We start from the raw sequence: 16,984 nt of genomic DNA, 5'->3' as shown, positions 1-16,984 counted from the left end.
CAGACAACCTGTCGACAACTGTTGCCAGTCGTCTAATTTTAACATCATTAAGGATTATTCCCAAAAGAGGGAACATAGCTCCAAAGACATCTCCAACCATTTCGGCATCACCTACATCTCTCCTTCCCCTCGATGATGTCTGACCCTCAATGATCACTAAGTCTTGTGCATGATATATTTTGGGGAAGACAATTGCCAAGTAACATGATCCATACCAGTTGTCAGGTAGTCTCACGTAAGCATTTCTTCCACATACAAAATACACATTTGGAATCACTTGCATTCCCTTCAGGAAATCCTTAGTGTAGTACTCTAAATTAAAAGCATGTTCACAGTCAACTTCACCCACGTATACATTTTCATAATACGTTTTGGCTCGGTGAAGACATAGCTTTCCTCTCTGCGCTTTATCTAAAGCTATTGGACCACTACTACCCTTTCTCTTATGTGACTTCTCTTCCTCGGTCCAATCTAATTTCCCTTGTCCTGATTTTTTCAAAATCTTTTGTCTCCTGTAACGATCATCCACCTGCCCTATGAACTTTTTCTCGACTTCTGACACCTTGCATGTCAGATTATTTCTACGGGCATGTGAAGTATCTAAGGTAATCCAAGGAATGAAGAACTTGGCCAATCTGTCTTCACTCTTCCAGTAATCCCATTTGTTCATCTGCTTATAATTTGGGACTTCTGGCAACACTGAATCATAATTAGAGAAATAGTATTCAAAACTATCTCTCTCATAAAATATACTAAGCAATAAGCTACATGTAATGCCATATGTCAGAGGGAGGTGATGATAGCGAATTCCTTCATCTACAGACGCCGGCAACTGCATGCAGACGTAGCAATCCTTAACCTCCATGGCATCCACGTATTCATATAAAAGTTTAGCATAAGCATTTGACCTAAAGTCTCCTTGGGACTCGTCTACATGTAACCTGCGGGCTTCTGCAGCCAATAACGCTTTCTCTTGAGTGTTTTCCCTTTTCTCACCAGCAACAATAGGTGTAAGCGTTACTACAGAACTCACATCAGTTACCTTTACCTCTTCTTCATGTCCCTTTACATAAGAAATTGTTACCACTAAAGCTATTAATATTATCACTCCTACTATTAGTGTACCTATTATACATTTAGCTCTGCGGTTCGGGGTGCCGGCCTCCATTTCGTCAGATATTATAGCTCTCTCTTTATCTTTGCAAAAAGTTCCTTTACTCTCGTTCCTTTACAGTCTTTTTTAAATCCTTTTTGTCTTTAGAATCCACACAGCTGGAGGCTGACAGCCTTTTTCGCAAAAGTCCTTTAACAGTTCAAAAAGACAACCCTAGCCCTTCTCCATCAACTCAAGGGATTCCCTAAAATTCTCTGCTTCCTGGGCGCTAGGTAATCTTCTTTTTCTGCTTGCTTTATTTACAAAATCCTTTAACAGTCAACTATCAGATTTGTGGTTGCAGCTTCAATAGCATAGTTCAATATTTCCAAGCGAAGAGTGTGCTCTTCATGTGCTGTTATCGTTGTACCAAAGTCGGGGAATTGCAATTCTGTAAGAAACATATGTTTTAACTTGCTGAGGCGGGGAGGTCTGGGGAGCACGAATGTCAGCGACCCTTCTTGTTCGACACCGGGTACCAACAGTCGTATTTCCACGGTGATAATGGGCTCAGAACTGGACACCACCACCGCTCGGATCCTCCCTGTCTCCGGTTTCACAGACATTTGTCGCCAGATATGTCCACTCAGGTGTGGAGTATCTTCTGTTAGGCACACGCACTCTTCTTGACCTTCTTCGGTCCGGTGCCTCAGCGCCCTGAGCACCTTCTTCTGGATCTGAGTCTTCTGATATCGGAGGAAGGGTTGCTTCTGGAGTTGACCTCAGGCTAGAGCTCCTTCTTTGCGGCCAATTAGCTTCTCCACGTGCCCTTCTACTCCTTCTCCTTCTGGTCTGTTCTCGCTCTCTTTCAGACCTGTCAGGGTCAGACTCGTACTCCCAGCTACTTTCTCCTTCTGTAGCGTCTTCAGTTTCGCTGTTGTACTGACCGTCCTCAGCTTGGTCAGACTCGTTCCCTGCTTCCGCGGGCACCTCTACAGCTTGACTAGCCCCCTCTATGGCTTCTTGGTCCTCAGCTGGACGTCCATCCGAGAGAGGAGCTGTTTCCAGAGGTGCTGGAACCCTTTTCGTATGTGACGCGTGGATCCAATTGGGCAGGCCTCCCACCTTTACAGCTGTGCTTGTGATCAGGATGACCTGGTAGGGCCCACACCAACGAATATCCAAGCAGCTTCTTCTCACATGTTTCTTCACCAGGACCCAGTCCCCAGGATACAGGTCATGGCAAGGGCCCTGGCACGCTGGAACCTCTGCAGCCTGCACCTGAAGGGACACAGAACGCATGGCGTCAGACAGCCCCTTACAATAGTCCAGGATCATATCATCTGTGATATTTAACAGTGCAGTAGCTGGAATAGATGGCAGCCTCATTGCTCTCCCCATTAACACCTCATGTGGTGACAACCCTGTTCTTCTGTCTGGGGTACTACGAAGGCTCATGAGAACTAATGGCAGGGCATCAGGCCAACTCAGGGTCGTTGAGGAGCACACTTTCGCTATTCTGGACTTGATCGTGCCATTGATTTGTTCCACAATTCCTGAAGCTTCTGGTCGGTAACTGCAATGTAGCTTTTGGTCAATATTTAGTGCAACACAAATCATCTTCACAAGCTCGCTGTTAAAATGTGTTCCCCTATCTGATTCCAAAAAGGCCGGCACCCCGAAACGAGGGATAAGTTCTCTAAGCAGTAACTTAGCCACTGTGAGGGTGTCGCACCTACGTGTAGGGTATGCCTCAACCCATCTGGAGAACACACAAACAACCACCAGGACATAGCGGAGGCGGTTGCATCTTGGCATTTCAATGAAATCTATCTGCATTCTGTTGAATGGACCTCCAGACCTTCCTATGTGACTTAGTGCAACTGGTGTTCTTTTCCCTACGTTCAGCTGCTGGCAGGTCACACAACGCTGGCACACTGCTTCTGCTGCTATTCTAAACTTAGGATTGTACCAAGTCTGTCTAAACACTCTCAGCATAGCATCTCTCCCTAAGTGTACGGGACCATGTATGAGTCTAGCCATTGGACTCACCATCTCATTGGGCAACACTGCTCTGCCGTCTGCTGAGACCCAAAAATGAGTCTCACCCATTACACATCCTGCCCTTTCCCATGTTTCTTTTTCAGAATCAGGAGCATTTTCTTGCATGATTGACAGTTCATCCCAAGTATCAACAGTTTCCAGTATCATGGCTAATTCAGTTCTTACATTTATTCCACCCACATCCACCTCTGTGAAAGAGTAACCTTGTTCCGCGCAATACCGCGCAACTTCATCTGCATATCTATTGCCTTTCGAAACAAAGTCCTCATTTCTGGTATGTGCGATGCACTTTACAACTGCGATACTTGCTGGACATTGCAATGCTTCTAACAACAGGCGCACAAACTCTCCATTGCGAATGGGAGAGCCTGAAGAAGTCATGAACCCTCTTTGAGACCATAACTGCCCGTAATCATGAACTACCCCATACCCATACTGGCTGTCGGTGTATATGGTGACTCGAATTTGATTGCCTGCTAAGCAAGCACGTGTCAGGGCAATGATCTCTGCTACCTGAGCGGAGTGTACTCCTTCCAGGCACCCAGCTTCCACAACTCCTTCGATTGTACAAACAGCATAAGCTGCTCTCAACTGCCCAACTTCGTCTCTTACACATGAGCCATCGACAAAGAAAACTTCGTCTGGGTCGGTCAGTGGCTCATCTACGATGTCGGGTCTGGGTTTGGTGCATAGTTCAGTCACATCGAGACAGTCATGGTCTGTATATTCATCATCATCATCAATATCATTTGGAAGTGGCATTAAGGTAGCAGGGTTCAAAACAGAGCATCTCTTGAGGGTCACATTCTCTGCAGCAAGAATAACTTGCTCATAGCGCGTGAGCCTACTGTTGGTCAGATGCTGTGTTTTGGTCCTGGTCACCAATAGTTCAACAGAATGTGGAACGCACACCTCTAACGGGTGCCCCATGACGATATTTTCACATCTCTCAATGCTGACACCCGTTGCAGCAACGGATTTGAGACATCCGGGCAACGCTGCGGCTACTGGGTCTAAAGTAGCCGAGAAATAAGCAACTGGTCTACGGGCATTCCCATGGATTTGGACCAACACAGACAACGCACAACCTTCTCTCTCACAACAGTAAAGAAAAAATTGTTTATTGTAATCAGGCATTCCCAATGCCGGAGCACGACACAGGTCCTCTCGCAGCTGTAAGAATGCCATCAAACAGTCTTTGTCCCATGGTACCGGATCACTCACCTCTTTGTGCGTCAGTTTTTGCAAGGGCTTTGCTTTCAGTGAAAAGTTCACGATCCACTGTCGGCAATAACCCACCATCCCTAGGAACATCCTGACCTCTCTCTGTGTCTTAGGCGCGTTCATTTTCATGATCGCCTCTATCCTGTCTGGTGACACCTTTCGTTTGCCTTTCTCAATTCTGTGTCCCAAGTACTGCACTTCTGTCAGGCAGTACTGCAATTTTCCCGGGGACACCTTATGCCCATTGGCAGCTAGGTGATTTAACAAAGCAATGGAGTCTTCCCTGCAAGCTTCTTCTGTTTCTGACGCCACAAGGAGGTCGTCTATGTACTGGACCAGAACTGACTTCTGGGGCAGCACTAGACTTTCAAGATTTTTCTTCAGAAGCTGGTTAAAGATCGATGGACTCTCTGTATACCCCTGAGGGATACGACACCATGTTAGGACGCGATTTTCCAGCTTAAATGCGAAAAGAAAATGGCTATCTTCGTCCAAAGGGATCGAAAAGAAAGCCTGACAAAGATCGATCACAGTGAACCATTCTGCTTGGAATGGAATCTGAAACAGTATCACTGATGGATTCGGTACCACTGGACAACACGAAACGACTATGTTATTAATCTTTCGAAGGTCCTGCACTATCCGAAATTTCCCATTTGGTTTCTGCAGACCCATAATCAGGGAGTTACATGGACTACCCACGATTTCTTTCAGTATTCCCTGTTTAATCATGGACTCGATCACGGGTTTTATGCCTGCAATCGTTTCTGGAGTCAATTTATACTGGGGTGTTCTTGGGAACTCAGCATGCGGTTTCACTACAATTTTCACTGGGTCCACCCCTTTGACCAATCCAATCTCTTCCCCAGTGAAATCCCATACTTCTGATGCCACTGTCTCTCTCAAATCCCAGGGAAGCTCGTCTACTGTCAAAGTAGGGTACAGCTCCACACATATTCTTGAGTTTGCAACTTTGAAATCTGCATCATCATCATTAGTCAATACCTCCACTCCCTGGGGTGTACAGTATATAGTACAATTCAATTTACACAACAGGTCTCTTCCTAGCAGACACACAGGGCTTGAATCGCAAACCACAAATTGGTGCTCATCGCTGTACTTCCCTATTTTCACCTGCACCGGTTCTGTCAATTGGCTGGTTATTCTCCTGTTTGCGACCCCTACCACCTGTATGGTCTCTCCAGACATGGGCAGGTCTGGAACTGCAGCTGATCTGATCGTGGATCTAGTGGCTCCTGTGTCCACCAGAAATGTCGTAGGGCACCCTGCTACTTCTGCTTCGACATAGGGTCCCCTCTGATCTACCTCCAAGGCTGCCCCAAGGGTGCAGTCTTCTCTTTCCACTCTCTGTCCGGTTAATGGGTCCACATAATAGCACTCTTCACCTTCCACAAACAGGGGCATTTGTCTATAGGTCTTACCCATACTCCCTACTCGAGGAGGTTGCGGGAACTGGGCTCGGGGAGGAGCCCCCCCCCTTTGAGCACCTTTCCTTGGTATGGCGTTACCCCTCTTGTAGGCGCGCTCTGAACCTCTTCCTCCTCTATCTCTTGCTCTCCTATCTCTACATTGTAGGGGCACTCGCGTTTCCAATGCCCCAGCTCGTTACACTGGTGGCACCTAGTCGTTTTCTTCAAGGTAGCGATGTCTATTCTGGGTCTAAAGGTGGAACTCTCCTCATTACCCTTGTTCTGACTGTACTGCTTCTTTCCTCCTGTACCTGTCCCTTGCTGCTGTTGCTGTGGTCCCCCCTTCCCGGCTGCTTGCATCTGTACCACCATCAACTTTTCTTTTAGTTTCTTAGCCTTGGAATCTATCTCATCACAGCAGTACCTGGCATATCTCAGTATTTCGTCTAGGGGTTTACTTTGCCAACAGATCGAGTGTTGCTGAATCATTAAACTAATATCCGGTCTCAGTCCCAGGACGAACTTGGACACGAATTGCCCTATGTCTTTTGGATCCATTACATCCAAGCCGCTATACTGTTTAAACGCCTTCAGCAATCTCTCGTAATATTCATGAACTGTCTCTTTGGGTTCCTGTCTTGTTCGGTCTATTCTGACCCAATCTATGTCTTGCATTGGCACCTTCTCTTTCAGCCAAGTCATCACTCTCTCGAATTTTGCCATCACAATCTCGGACGGCCCATTAGTCTTGGCATCTCTCTCTGGCTCCGTTGTGGGCCACTCAGCGCTAACCTTGCATGCTGTCCATAGATCGCCTGGTACTACAATGTCAAACAACGTGTTCAGATCTATCCATAGGACCTTGGAGATTTTTACAAACCTCTCGACTTGCTTGTACCACTCCACAGGGTTCTCTCGTAACTTGGGGAAAGAAGTGGTAAAAGCAGCTAAATCTCCCCTACTCCAAGGGACATGTACATAGTTCCCATTTGCAACTTCACGCAAAGGGTAAGCTTCTATTCCCTGCTGTCCTGGTGTCATACCAATCATGCTTCTTCTGCCGGTCCCTTTCTTGGACCACCTCTCTTCCCACTTATCTAGTGCCCTCCATGTCCTAATTCCAGTAATCAGTTCCCTTATGTGTGTTTTCAGCCCAATCGTTCTCCTCTCATCTAGGTCCCGATCTGAGTAATGTAGCCTGTGGTTACCCTGTAATGCTTTGGTTCTTGACAAGTCCACCATATATTTGCCTGCTAGTTCGACTAACTTCTCATGGACTGCTCTCGCCTTTCGTGTGATGTCCTTTGCCATATACAGTATTTCATCCTGTTCATACATTTCCATTCTTTCTAAAGGCAGGGTACCATCTACCATGTCATCCAGATCTGACCTTAAGCTGGAGACATCAAGTCTCTTGGCTTTTATCTCAGCTCGCAATATGTCTTTTGAAGGGGGCTCACTGGTCTCCCTACCATCCCAACTTCGAGCTCTGCGTTTGGGCTCAGGAGAGTTAATGGGTGGCCTCCCTTGCTCCCATCTCTCCAGGTCCCATGCTCGGCCATCCGATCTTGGAAGGTGATGGAACACGGGCCTGTTATCCCTACTCTCTCTCTGCCCACTCTCGTCTTCTTCTCTCCTCTCACCGCACATCTCTCTGTTATTTTCCCTCTGGTCGGTACACTCCCTTTGCCTCGTATCGCTCAGTATCCGATACGATCCTTCCTGGTTCCCCATATTCCCTGGGCTGCGCTCATTTCTGTCATCACAGGGACTATGGTGCGACCTCTCACAACTCCCATTCTGTTCTCTGGTGCCAGGCACACAGTGTGGACACTTAAAGCTGTTCCTGTACTCTTGCGCTCTCCTCTCCCCTTCACTGAGTATTGGGCACGCCACCCCTCCACTCCCGGGGCCCCCGTTTTCCAGATCTGTTCTACCTCCATTCCGGGCCCAATGGGTGACTCCCCTACTCCCTCTACAGTCCCGCTCCGGACTACTCTCCCCAGCCCCGCAGTGAGTCCGTGCTCGGCTGTCCTGACTTTCCCTTTCTGCTTCTGCAGCATTGATGCACTTTTGAGCCTTCACTGCCTCGTCCCACTGCTTCATGTACTCATTTAGCTCTTGAAAGGATTTTCGTCCAGATCCCCTCAGATCCATTGGCCATCTAGGGCCCCCAGGATCTCCTCCTGGGTCCCCTACTGTGTGCATCGGGGTGCTCCACTCTCTGGGTATCGGCATCTGACTTGGGGAATTAGTGGTATCGTTCCTCCTTGCCTGCTCTGCTCTTTCTCTGTCTTTCCGTTTCCGTTCTTCCCCTTTTGCTCTCTCTTGGTCATATATCGATATTATAGGACCTATGGTAACAGGTACCTGTAGTGCATCTGGTAATGGGTAGGATGTGGCGCTTTCCGTTTCCGGCGCTCTTTGTACCACAAACCTACCGACTACCTGTTGCACCTGACTAGGCTGGAGCAACTCTTTCTTTGGCTCAGGATCCCACTCTAAACTGGGAAGCGGTCTATGCTCTCCTGCATTGCCCCCCTTTGCTCCTTCAGTATTCTCGACCTCTCCCCCTGCTCTATTATACGGGGGTGGCCTGTCTGTCAGTAATCTGTTTATCAGGCTGTCCTCTGTTTCGCTCTCATCATCTTCTTCCAGGGGACTTTTATTTACTGGCGCCTCTAACACTGGGTACAGTTTATTTATTTCCAAATTATGCACTCTCCATCTTTTAGCATCCGCATCCCACCTGGCATCCTGCACTGCCCTTACCGATCGTTTCACCCTTTCTTGTCGTCTGTTCATATTCTTTTCATGCGCTGCCCTAATCCATGCTTCAAGAGCTTCAAACTGGGTTGGTCTAGGCAAGGGTCTCTTTGAGGTCATGACTGATTTCAATCGATGTAACACCTCTAATCTGAACGTCCCGTACTTCGGGAACGTCAGTTCCTCATTTCCTTCAGTAATCTTACTCCACTCTGATATCCAAAGGATCGTATGCAACCCAACATTTACTGCCATATAACGAGCTGGCGTACCCTCCGGCGGGGCTTCTTCCCCTTCATACGATCCTCGCTTCTCTTTCTTAAACAGCGCTTTCAACCATTTAAAACACTTCATAATTATGCGCACAAAATCCAGCCTCGCTACTCTGTTTACTTCCTGATGACAATCCACCAATCCTGTCGCGGTTTTGCTAGCTTGGCCTATCACAGCGCGGTCTTTCGCCGGTCAGCCAATCACTGCGCGACACCACCTGACGTCACTTTTCTCCGCTTCGCAGCAGCACCCCTCCTTTCTCAACTCGTCTCCCGGTTATGCATGCGTCCCAATCATACACCGAAAAATGACTACTTCCGACCAAGCGGTCACTTCTCTCTCGACTGTACGTCCACAGTCTATCTGTAATTGTCAACACAACTGACGAGATGTCTATCGTCTCTCTGATAGGTTGCTTACACACACAGTAACTTCCGACCAGCGTCCGTTACTCACGCACTCACTCTTACGTTCCCCCTATCTCGGTCTCTCGGGTGATCAATGGTACCTCATGACCCCCTTCACACTAGTTGACAATTACTCTGGGTGTCCGATACACCCGAACCACTTAAGCTCTCCTTGAACTTAAGATTTCCACCGGTTGCGCGCGCTCACAACCTGTTCCACAGTCACTCTACAGACATTCAACTCCGCCAGACATTACAACATAGATACAATACAAAAACACCGCAATCTAACACGCATAACCCTTTATACTCACTCTCGACCGATACTGCTGCTTTTTCTGTCTCACGTCATCCGGATCTTCTTCTGCGGGCTGTTCTTCCGATCATCGATTTCTAGGGGCCTTGGGGTAAGCTAACCTGGCCTAGGTCACCGTCCTCAAGAAGGCAACCATCCTCTGCTACCAACTGAAAGGGCGAGATTTTGATCGATACCTTATATCTATTGATCCAAACCTCGATCTGGTCGACTGAACCTTTGTTGCCTGTCTTGGAAGAAAACAGTACACCTATCTGCAAGTTAGTTCACCCAATAAAGGACTTTACTCTCAAAGATCACGGACAACTTCTAGGTTTCAAAAGTTTATTGTAAAGATATAATGAGCTGCAAATACAGACATCTCAGAATGAGATTCACGAGATACACAGGTCCAATTACATACATGTGCTCTCGAAAAGCCCTCAGACGAGCAACAGAAATCACTAACACAAGTTCTAAAAATAATAAAGCTATAAGCATAGACGCATATCGCTCCTTCATTTAGATTGGAGGAAAACAAACACAGGTTAGGCGTCCCTACCCTGTTCTAGATGGTATCCCTACTTAACCAAATCCCAACCTAACAAAGGTGTCAGCAGTGAATGACCCCCAAGGGAAGTCACCCACTCTAAGTCTCTTGGTGAAAACCTAAAGTTCTCCAGTCATGACCCCTCTCTGCCTACCCATCCGCTCTCTAAAGGGTCCTCAGGTCTCTGCTCTAACTCCACCCAGGGGTGCTGTCCCTAATACAAAACAGTCAACAACATTTGAGACGCCCCTTGCGAAACGCCTCTCACGTGGTGCAACTTCAGGCTTTTTCCATGATGCTTTGTATTGGGCCTCAGACGTTAGAGTTGACCTTGCTTCTCAGACTCTTCTCCGGCCCGCTGATACCCCTTAAACATTCCAGAACCCTCCTCCATGTCTGGGCCGTCCACTGAACAGACCTCTATTCATTCACTTATAATTGGATCCCCCCTTTCCTGTTGCAGACAGATATCTGCCGCCAAGAACCCAACTCTCATAGACTTCTAAAAAGGCTTGCAACATTTCTCAGCCCAGACATGTACGTGTAAATCAATGCTAAAACATTTCAGGCCTACAATATTTCTCATTATGATTATAGCATTCAACTTCTTCATTTAATTAAAGCATGTTAAAACTCTTATTCTATTATTCAATAAACATTACTATAAATCATGGCCCATTAATGCAATGACCAAAAACGTTAAAACAATCTGTGTCGTGAAAAGAAACACCTTCCCTTTTAGCTCCAGCTCTGGCCCTGAGGCCTACCACGTTCTGCTCTTAACCACATACCACCTTATGTTTTAGCAGCTTCACGACATGGATTCAAAAATAATCACATCTAATAAAGTCATATAATGTCACATATTTCTGTATTAGTTCCACTTCTACTTAAATCTCTATATTAGCTATACATTCAGAATATATTTGCAAATACTATTAGCACTCATGGCATTTCTCTTCATGATTTGTGCTTACTACAGGTAAGTGTGATGTACTCATATATTTAAATCAGTTTGCGCTCTCTCATACCCATGAATCATATGTTCTTCTTTTTTCTCCCTCCAGCCCTCAACTGCCCGCCAAACAGCCATTATGCTGTATGTGCAGACATCTGCTCAACATCTTGCGCCGGAATCACAAATCCAGTTCCGTGCCCAACATCTTGCATGGAGGGCTGTGAATGTGATGATGGATACGTCTTCGATGGCAAAGGATGTGTTTCCATGGAGAATTGTGGCTGCTTCAAGGATGGAAAATACTACAATGTATGTTTCATTATTACTCTATATACCTAATTAGCCACAGGCGCAAACAGAGTGAGAAGCTTGGGGGAGGAACGATGAGGCATATCATTTAGTTTCAATGACACACAATGACGTTCTGTATTCATTTCTAAATCTCTCCCTCTGTTTCTTTCTCTCTTTCCTGACAGTGTAATCACAGAGCGAAAGGTGTTGGAGCGCTTTTAGTGTTTATAGCTCGGATCATATGCAACTCTCACTTCACACTTTGTGTCTGTGTAATTTACAACACTTACACATCTTCTTCACTGCACTATTTATCACTACTTTGAAGATGTCGCAGGCCGGTCTCTTCGTCTTCATTTACAATCTAACAAGCGGTCGAGAAGGCTCTTTATTTCAATGCAATAGGTATCGCATTTGCGAGAGTTTCAGCTATTAGTATTGTAAATGACGATGCCTTTTAATTTTGTTTTAAAACCCGAAACATAAAAAAAAGGCATTGTCATTTACAAGGCCAATAGTTCAAACTCACGTGAATGCGAGACCTATTGCATTACAAATGCTTGTATTAGAATTTGTGATGGAACCATATAAAGTAGTTGTTCTTGCGGGGCTTTATCTTTTCTCTGGCCAAATAGCTGCCATTTCTGCCATCTTTGCAGTGTCCCCCTTCCTGGAAGGACAATTTTCATGTTGTTTGTGCAACATCCTGCCTGTACCCACGTCACTATCGACATACAAGCCATATCTGTGAAGACAGCTGCACTGCATGGTATGACTCATTAAAACTGTCAAACTATATGGACTAGCTGTAGTGTCAAAGGCAGTTAGTGTGCGGTTGCATGGCAGTATGGTGTGTGCTGAAATATCCAAACAAATATCTGTGCAATGTTAAGTTTCAGAAAATACACTTTAAAGTGGGAAAACAAATGTACTATTTAAACCACACAGTAGTCTTAGAAACTTATGAAGATAATTGGTGCTGGTCTGTGATGCGCCAGTGTGTAATGAGCCTTCATCAGCACCTTGAGACCCTCACGGGTGAGTAGTCCACTCTATAAATCCCTGATTGATTGATTGATCAATTAACAGTAATGCACAACAGCTTTGTTAAGTCACTGACAATCTTCCTCCTCCTAGGCATACCAAAGTGAGGTTTACGTTGTCCCTGAGACAGGATTGCCTACCCTTCCCTAGAAACAAAGGGCCTCATTTACTACATTTAGAAACACTTAGAAACAGGAACAAGCATTGGTAAATGAATTAGGCTTCGACCATGTGATTAATAATTAGGCTGTTTTTTGTTGTAAGTTGTAGCTTGCTGAGTAGTTGTACAATACAAGATACAGAAAGTCTGTTAAAGTGTTATGACTTGTTTATGTACAAAAAGGCAATATATTGTGCTGTTACTAGTGGTATAGTGCGGGTAAGAAAGAGCAAAAATTTGACAAATTAAATGAAAGGGAAATAATAGAATTAATTGATGTTACAGCAATATTATGTGTTTAGAGCCCGGTACCCTTGCACCTGCTACGCCATTCAAATCATGCCCCTAGTGTTAGAAAGACAACTGCATTTGTGATTGCCTGTTTAGTAGGAAAATATAGCAATATTTGGTGTTTAGAGGAGTTATGCCAACTGCTGTCCCCGGTGCCACTGCACCTGCTGCACCATTTAAATCGTGACACTATTGCCTCTAAGGAAACTGCACTTGTGACTGCCTGTTTGGTAGTAAAATATTGCAATATTTGGGAGCGTATTTATGAGCAGCTGCGTCACTTTTGCACCACTATTGCGTCACTATTTATGATGCAGCAGCGGTGTAAAATATGTGCCACCTTCCGCCCTATTTACAAAGTGACGCATCTACGCCACCGCGCCACATTATACCTGCGTCAGGTATAATGTATGCAGGGTGGGAGTTCCCCCGCATCCAAGTCGGGTAGAAGTGGCTCATTGAAATCAATAAGATTTTGGTGCACTACTTCTGGGACGCCATTGCTTCAAATCCTTACGCCTGCCTCATAGCAAGCGTATGGGTGACGCAGTGCTACATTCATAGCCCTCCCCCCTGCATTGCTGGAGTTGCGCCACACTTCCGACACAACCTCAGCAATGCGTCAATTTTGAGCCGACAGGTACATTAGTAATACTGACGTTTCTGTCATTCCTTGTGACATGATACGTTGTACAGTAAATATGATGCATCCATCATGTCACAATGAGATGACGCATCACGGTTTTCACGCAGCAATGCGTCACTTCTCATAAATAAGGCCCTCGGTGTTTTGAGGGGTTCCAACAGTTGTTGTGCCCAGTGCCACTGCACCTGCTGCACCGTTCAAATCAAGACCCTGTTATCTGCAAGGTAACTGCACTTGTGGTTTCCTGTTTAGGAACAAAACATAGCAATATTTTGTGTTTAGTGGGGCACCTGGAGCTTTTGGTCCGGGCGCCACTGCACCTGCTGCACTATTGAAATCATGACCCTAGTGCCAGCTAGATAAACGTAAATCCAGTATTTGTAAAGCGCAAACAGTTACTCGGAGGCATCCCGGCACTGGGGGTCGTTGGGAAGATTAAGCAAGCTATTGCCCAGAGTCACATGGGGCTGGGCTGACCTGCCGCTGGTGCCGGGGATTGACGTGGGCCCCAGATTCCAACGTCAGTCGCCCGGGCCGCGGCGCCACACCTCTTCCCTGCAATGCAATTGTGACTGTATTGTTTAGTAGTAACATTTACAATAATCTGGGTTTAGTGGGATCCCTAGAGCATTTGGCCCCAGTGCCACTGCACCTGCTGCACCATTCAAATCAATTTGCTTTTAATTGCAAGGTAACTGCAATTGTGACTGTCTGTTTAGTAGTCAAATATAGCAATATTATGTGTTTAGAGTAGCTCTGACAACGTTTGGGTCCGGTGCTACTGCACCTGCTGCACCATTCAAATTATGACCCTGTTGTCTGCAAGGTAACTGCACCTGTGGCTGCCTGTTTAGTAGTAAAATATAGCATAGCTCTTGTATATTAACTTTATTTTTAACATGCAATGTTTATAACAAAATGTAGAATTCCCTTATAACAACCAAATAAATTAAGTTGAACAAATCAATACGATAATGCCTACAAAGTGCTAAGAAAGGTACTGAGGCATCAATAGGAAATGCCACAAACGTTCTAAAACTAAAGTATCTGCTTTCCACAACTAAGTAATAAAAAGCAAGCATTCCAAAACAGTTAGAAACTTTCTGTCTTTTCCATGGAAAGAGATCTTATCTTGACAGTGAATGGAGCTTAAACAGTGTGAACAGCTTTAGTAGTTTTGTAAATATGTGCAGACAGGGGAAGTTAACAAGAGCAACAAAAAGTTCCACACTAAAGCAAATGAACACATTAATTCGGGAATGGGAATTGATAAGAGCCTCCTATTAAGATCTATTAAATTCAAGAGATTTCACAAGCACAGTGCAAGTGCTGTGCAGGTGAAACCTAAAAACCAGGCAAAATGAATGTATGTATTCCCCTGGGGAAGGAAAGGAATCCAATGCATTCCCAGTTTTACGAAACCTTGTAAATCTGGGAATTTGTCAGGTTCCATGGATGTTGCGTGGGAACTTTCATGCAGAGTAATGCTTGAAATGGGGCTGTATTTACAAGGCCATGAAAAGCCACGCCAGGTGGCTTTACATGGCCTTGTAAATATGGGCAGGCACACTGTGCCACACGTGTATCAAAAAGTGATGCTCGGGCATGGCTTGCACTCAAGCATGATGGCCGCAACCTAGCAGAGCTCCGGCAAGTACAGAGAAATCCCCGTGATATCCGCTCACTAATCCAGACAAATTAGACCCCAAAGGCACTTTCCAGACGTCGGAGCACCCGAGGCGCCCTCGGACCGCATTTTGAACCTGCACTTCAGCGTCTACGCATTCTTAGGGGCAAAAAGGTGGAGCGGCCTGCAGTCGTGATTGAAGCAGGGGCTTCGCGTGCAACGTCAGTCCACGGTGGCACCCGACTCGGCAGGGCCTATGAGCAGAGACAGGAGGTGAGTGGCGCTGAGTGAGCCCATGTGCATTCACCTCATCACCCTCGCCGCATGTGCCCGCTCGGCGACGGGGTGACCACACCGGACCTGAATACAGCACTGAGGCACCCAACAGGGCAGGGAGGCCTTTCTGCACCCAAGAACTATCAACTCACAGGGCCCAACAGCCCATGAAAGGACGCACTGGTAACACCTGGGGGTAAGTGCTGGTTTTGTCCCACGCTCCGTCCGAGGGCCACCACCCTGCCTCTGAGGGCTCCAAGCGCCGAGGAGTGGCCTGCAGCGACGACAACAGCAGGGACCTCGGGTAAGCCATCCTCCCAGCAGCACAGAGTCTGCACCTGCCGGACACCTCGCGATGGCAAGGGGCGAACTGCACCCAACAAACAGTCAGGGTATAAAATGTGGGATACTTGGGATGACCTAGCGCCTCAGGCCTACCGGCCTTCAAAGGCACTGGAATGACCGTGTGACGCCCTTGAGAAGACCCGTTGCCTCCAACAAGAGAGCAGGGCCCCCAGCGCCTAACACTATCGACACACGAGCAGACTCAACACTCAGCAAGAGGCACCAAAGACGTATAAGGGGAGGCACCATCCTTGCCCAGTGAGCCATGATCTCTGACCAACACCCAGCAACAGTAAGTTGGGGCCCGGGTGGGAGTTCCTGCCACGCGGGTAGGCGCTTTGCGGTCTGGACACTCCGAGTTCCACATCATCACGGGCTAATCACTGACTTCACCAACAGTGTGCGTAACTCAGATGCTCTAGTTTGAGCCATACCCTACGGCACCCCCTCGGGGATCTAGACAGGCTATTCTTGGCCCTACCCAACGGCCAAAGACCGCCTCGACAACACCGGGACAAATCCGGGACTAGCGGCTGCCAGAGCCTTTCTCATTGCGGGACAGGAAACCCGACAGGCTGCCAGTGGCTTTTCGCCACAAGGCAGGCGGCGGCCAGTACTGCCCAGCAACTGACTCCAATCAGGGGCCTGGGACAGCTCTCGACCCAACAAGTCAAATTAGATAAATATGCATACTCCAAAGATATATCTGACGCATCCGACCGGAAGGCCTCCACAGACACCAGGGCAACGCCCAAGGGCCAACAAGAAGTCACACTACACGACATAATGTCCGCCCTAACAAATGTCCAAACGACAGTGGGATCGATTTTGGCGGGTGTTTCGTTCCTTCATGCGGATTTCCAAAAAATGTCTTCGAGAGTGACCGAAGTCGAAACTGCAACGGTGACCCTCACGAACTACACAACCGCCCTGCAACGGAAAGTCCAACAACTAGAAGCTGAAAACCAGCTAATGGCATCCAAGCTAGTTGACCAAGAAGGCAGGTCTAGATGCAACAATGTACGAATTACAAGAGTCCTGGAGTCCAAAGGAGTGCCAGCTATGCACCTATACATAAAGGAGCTTATCAAGACCCAGCTTCAACTGAGGGGGCTCTCTAGCTTTTTCTCGGTGGAAAGGGCCCACAGAGTGCCAGTGGTTAAACCTAAACCTGGGGCCCCCCGCAGCCCGATCCTGGCTCAAATTTTCAACTTCAGGGATCGAGACGCCATCCTCCAAACAGC

At 46.9% G+C, this 16,984-nt stretch overlaps 1 pseudogene; it reads left to right on the top strand.

The window, feature by feature from the left end:
• LOC144769647 (IgGFc-binding protein-like) overlaps positions 1-16,984 on the top strand; it is a 1,000,379-nt pseudogene that overhangs the window by 270,988 nt on the left and 712,407 nt on the right.

Source organism: Lissotriton helveticus, chromosome 7 (assembly GCF_964261635.1).
Source record: "Lissotriton helveticus chromosome 7, aLisHel1.1, whole genome shotgun sequence".
Classification (NCBI taxonomy): Eukaryota; Metazoa; Chordata; class Amphibia; order Caudata; family Salamandridae; genus Lissotriton; species Lissotriton helveticus.
Note: the sequence above shows the minus strand (reverse complement) of the source record. Positions and strands in the feature narration are given on the sequence as shown.